Source organism: Mandrillus leucophaeus, unplaced genomic scaffold, assembly GCF_000951045.1.
Source record: "Mandrillus leucophaeus isolate KB7577 unplaced genomic scaffold, Mleu.le_1.0 Scaffold323, whole genome shotgun sequence".
Classification (NCBI taxonomy): domain Eukaryota; kingdom Metazoa; phylum Chordata; class Mammalia; order Primates; family Cercopithecidae; genus Mandrillus; species Mandrillus leucophaeus.
In genome coordinates this window covers 1,694,991-1,700,329 of record NW_012103399.1, presented here as the reverse complement: position 1 = coordinate 1,700,329, position 5,339 = coordinate 1,694,991, and positions in this window count along the sequence as shown.

Here is a 5,339-nt window from a genome sequence, read left to right as displayed (position 1 = left end):
GAGGGGAGGGGAGGGGATCTTCACAGATGTAATTAAGAATCTCCAGATGAGATCATCTTGGATGAGCTGGGCCCAAATTAAATGACAAGTATCCTGATAAGAGACACACAGAGATGAGAGAGAGAAGAGATGCAATATGAAGACAGAGATGGAGATTAGAGCAATGCAACCAAAACCCAGGGAATGCCTGGGGCCACCAGAAGCTGAAAGAAGCAAGGATAAGTTCTCCACGAGGGCCTCCAGAGGGGGCATTGTCCTGTGGATACCTAAGCCTCCAGAATGGCGAGAAAAATAATTTCTGTTAAGTCACCAAGTTTATAATTTTTTGTTTTTGTTTTTGTTTTGAGATAGAGTCTCACTCTGTTGCCCAGGCTAGAGTGCAGTGGTGCGATCTTGGCTCACTCCAACTCTGCCTCCCGAGTTCAAGTGATTCTCCTGCCTCAGCCTCCTGAGTAGCTGGAATTACAGGTGTGTGCCACCATGCTTGGCTAATTTTTATATTTTTAGTAGAGACGGAGTGCCATGTTGGCCAGGCTGGTCTCAAACTCCTGACCTCAAGTGAACCGCCGAGCTCAACCTCCCAAAGTGCCGGGGTTTCAGGCGTGAGCCACTGCACTTGGCCATTTATGGTAATTTGTTACAGCAGCACTAGCCTGACTAATACATTCCATCTCCACTGGGAGCCATGGCTTGCTCAAAGAAATGATACCAGGCCCTCACTGCATATGCCATGGAGGTGGGTCCCCCTGGATACTCTTAGACACCCACATTTGCTGGGAGACTTTTTACCCACCAATAAGGAAGCTGCAAAGCCCTCCATCAATCCCCTCAAGAGCTCTTACCTCAGTCAGATGTGCCCAGCATCATGAAAGCAGGGAGGCCTTATCCTGAATTGTCAGATGGCAGTCAAGGTTGCAAAAGCAGAGACAGACTAACGATTTTACATGTTACCCATTACCACAAATCCAGGATGACAGAGTGGAAGAACTAAACTCAGAGGAAAAATAAGAGGATGGGTGTGGTGGCTCATGCCTGTAATCCCAACACTTTGGGAGGTGGAGGCAGGTGGATCATTTGAGGTCAGGAGTGTGAGACCAGACTGGTCAACATGGTGAAACCCTGTCTCTACTAAAAATACAAAAAATTAGCTGGGAGTGGTGGAGGGTGCCTGCAAGGAGCCTGAGGCAGGAGAATTGCTTGAACCCGGGAGGCAGAGGTTGCAGTGAGCTGGGATCATGCCACTGCACTCCAGCCTAGGCGACAGAGCAACAGTCCATCTCAACAACAACAACAGCAAAATAAATACAAATAAAAAAATAAAAAATAGAGAGAGAGAGAGAGAGAGAGAGCCCTGTAAGGAAGACAAATACAATCCTGTCAGTTCCCGCCTTTCACCCTCATGAGACTTTGGGAGGAGCCGTGTGCATCTACCTTGATTTTCTACCCGTGTTGGAGGGGATCAGAATACATTACCCCAAAACAGGCCACTTTAGCATAAAGATTATTTTGATCTGAGGGCAATTGAGAAACTGCAGACAAAAAGAGCTCTCTACCCACTCCCTTTCTGCCTAAAAGCAGGGAAATTCCCCATGTAAAGATATTTCTCCATTCTGTAGCAGGGTGACTGGCACAGAGATGAGTTGGCATGACAAACATTACTAAACAACCCTTACCCACCACTTCCTAGTCATCTTTCCGCAATTTACCACCCCTAGGAACCCAAACTCTCCCTCCCTCCCTCCCTCTTTCTGAGTCTGTGTCACCTAGGCTAGAGTGCAGTGACACAAACATGGCTCACTGCAGCCTCCAACTCTTGGGCTCAAGAGATCCCCCCACTTCAGCCTCCTATCTGGGACTAGAGGTACACACCACCACTCCTGACTAATTAAAAAAAATTCTTTTTTTTTTTTGACCGGGCACAGTGGCTCATGCCTCTAATCCCAGCACTTTGGGAGGCCAAGGCAGGCGGATCACCTGAGGTTAGGAGTTCGAGACCAGCCTGGCCAACATGGTAAAACCTCATCTCTACTAAAAATACAAAAAATTAGCCAGACGTGGTGGCTTATGCCTGTAGTCCCAGCTACTCGGGAGGCTGAGGCAGGAGAATTGTTTGAATCCGGAAGGCAGAGGTTGCAGTGAGCCAAGAATATGCCATTGCATTCCAGCCTGAGTGACAGGGCAAGACTCCATCTCAAAAAAAAAAAAAAAAAAAAAAAAGGAAAATGATATATAAGCCCCCAGGTCTAACCACTGCTTTGCATTTTTGCTCCTTGTATGTGAAGCCCCCATGCATGTAAAACTATTAAAATTGGTCTTTCCTCCTGTTCATCTACCTGTTGTCAGTTTAATTTACAGACTCCAGTCACAGAGTCTAAGAGGATGAATGAAGTTTTTCCTCTCCTGCAATTGAACTACGAGTGGTGGGACTGTGTCGGGGGAAGAACCCTCTCTACTGGAATCCAAACATCCAAACACACAGGCAAGGTCTAAAAAGACAGTAACCATAGGAGTTATAACAGATTCGCTATTTAGACAGTGGGAAAGGACAAAAATTAATTAAAATGCAAACTATTACTGGTCAACAAGCAAGGCCCTTTCATGTAGACAATGAAATAACAATCCATTTTATACCAGGATACAATATTTTTCTGAAGTCTCTTTGAAAGGAACAATTTCCCATAATTTTGATACTAGGGCGAGTGGGTGGTTTGTGGGATGGACAACTGTTTGTCAATGCCATTAAGTTATTTATTTATTTATTTATTTATTTTTTGAGATGGAGTCTCACTCTGTCACCCAAGCTGGAGTGCAGTGGCACGATCTTGGCTCACTGCAGCCTCCACCTCCCAGGTTCAAGCAATTCTCATACCTCAGGCTCCCGAGTAGCTGGAACTACAGGCACGTGCCACCATGCCTGGCTAATTTTTGTACTTTTTCAGTAGAGACAGGGTTTTACCATGTTGGCCAGGCTGGTCTCAGACTCCTGACCTCAAGTGATCCATCCACCTCAGCCTCCCAAAGTGCTGGTTTTACAGGCGTGAGCCACCGCGCTTGGATGAAGTAAACTTCTTTAAAGATGACAGTAAGTCTGATCTATAAGGCTGATATCAAGGAACATATCAACAGATGCTGTGATCACTGGGGCAAGGACACACCTGGACATTCTTTTTTCTTACTCTGATGGAGGTAAATGCTGTCTGATCTGTGAAAACAATCTTTCTACACACAAGATTAAATAAAACTGTTTCTAACCCAGTTATGAGTCTCCAGATTTGGGAGAGCGGACTATCATAAATGCCATTGAAGAAGCTGGGATTGACTGGATTTAGCCAAGATAACACAAAAGCCAGATGGTATTTGATTTTTGCAACACAGAGGTTTAACTATTCAGATTCAGGAAAGTATTGAGCCTCCACGGGGAATTCCTAATGATCTGAATAATCTGCAGGATTGATGTTCCAGATGCCTCTGAAGGGAGGACATGGGTCAGCACGGGAGACTCCCTAATCAGAGCCAACGATCAATCCAAACCCATCTGATCACTACCGCAACAACACATGATGGTAATTATTTAGGATCATGGGGCATTCCCTGGACTACCCACAAATTACCCACAAATCACCACTCCACAGCTTGAAATCAGTTCCCACTGGGCTAATTTTACTTATCTACCACTTATCTCCTTATAAAAAAAAAAATGTCCCATGAGCCAGGGACACTCACCCACCCCTTGCTTGCAAGTCAGGAGCCATGAGTAGCAAGCAGAGAGATATTTGGGATTCTTAAGTAGTAGGATTGGAGGTCGTTCAGGCCAGCGGGTCCTGTATAAATCTGATCTGGTACACCTATGGGCAGGTGTTACTTCTTGCAGCAAGATGGAGGCCAAACTTGGCTAGGTTGATTGTAACCCAAGACACAGGAGAAACTATTAGCAGTTGAACGAAGAGGTTTATGACATGGTAAAGGCCTGGAACATGCCACTCGGGCAACCCAAAATTCTATTTTCACCTATTTGTTAAATTTTCATTCATCAGGGAATTATCGACCAATATGCCGGGCACTGGTACCAGGCACTATGATGGATAGCAAGACCAGACAAATCTTTGCCTTTTTGCAGCTGACCTTCTAGTGGGGGACACAGGAGGTTGACAAGTGAAAAGTACACACACGAAATCTCCAGAGAGCACTGTGATACAGTTCACCAGGACACGGGCAAGGAGACATGAACTTTTATCTGGCCAAACCAGGTTGCTTTCGTTTATAAAGGCCTTAATTGGAAACAGAAAGGTACAGATCCCAGGTTAAGGGGAAGGAAATAAGACCCAACCACGGCTGGAGCTGGAATGTTTGTGTGTTCAACTTAGATTCAACGACACGAATTTCACCCCTAAAACACCTGAACAAACAATTTGGCTAAATGCCCACCAGGTGGCAGGAGTGCCTCTTCCCTTCATTTCTGCAATTGAAATTAAACAAACATCTTATCCTTTTTTAAAATAAACCATTTTGTTTTCATAAGCTATTTTTATCCTTTTCAATGCTGAAACTAGTTGATTTCACAATGCTACTAAATAACATTTAAAATATAGTGCCAATGTAGCAAGTCTCTAAGCTAGTATCTAGATAAAATGTGGCCCTTACCTTCCAGGCCTCCATGTTGATCTCAGTTGCTTTTTATTCTTAACGTCATTCACAAATCTTACCTGGAATTGCCTTACGAGTCAGTCAGCTTCTCTAAACTCAGACTTCAAAGCTTTTCTTTGGCTGTTTTCTTAATTCCAGAGCTTCAGTTCTGCTTAGAACCCAGCGTCCTTGCTGGTGGATTTTCTCATCAGCAACTTTCCCTACTGTTTTCCGTCGTGCGTTGATCCTTTTATAAAATTGGAATTGAATGATGTCGATTAAAATAAATTAGTTTAAGCTGCAAATCCAACACAAGTGGAAAAGTGTTCAAATCTCATTGAAACCACAGAAGCCATGTAGTCTATATAGTCGATGATGACAAAGCTTATCTGACGGACTAAGTCGAATGTGGCCAAATAAACCACATAGGAAACCTCAACTCTTTTCTGCTCCCTGCGAAAATATAAAACAGGACAAAGGTTTCTAGAGCATTGCAGCAGGATGTACTCATGGAATAAGAGAGGACATTTTCTGCCAGGTGTGGTGGCTCACACCTGTAATCCTAGGACTTTGAAAGGACAAGGCAGGAGGATCACTTGAGGTCAGGAGTTCGAGACCAGCCTGGCCAACATGGTGAAACCCTGTCTCTACTACAAATACAAAAAAAATTAGCCAGGCGTGGTGATACGCACCTGTAGTCCCAGCTACTAGGGAGG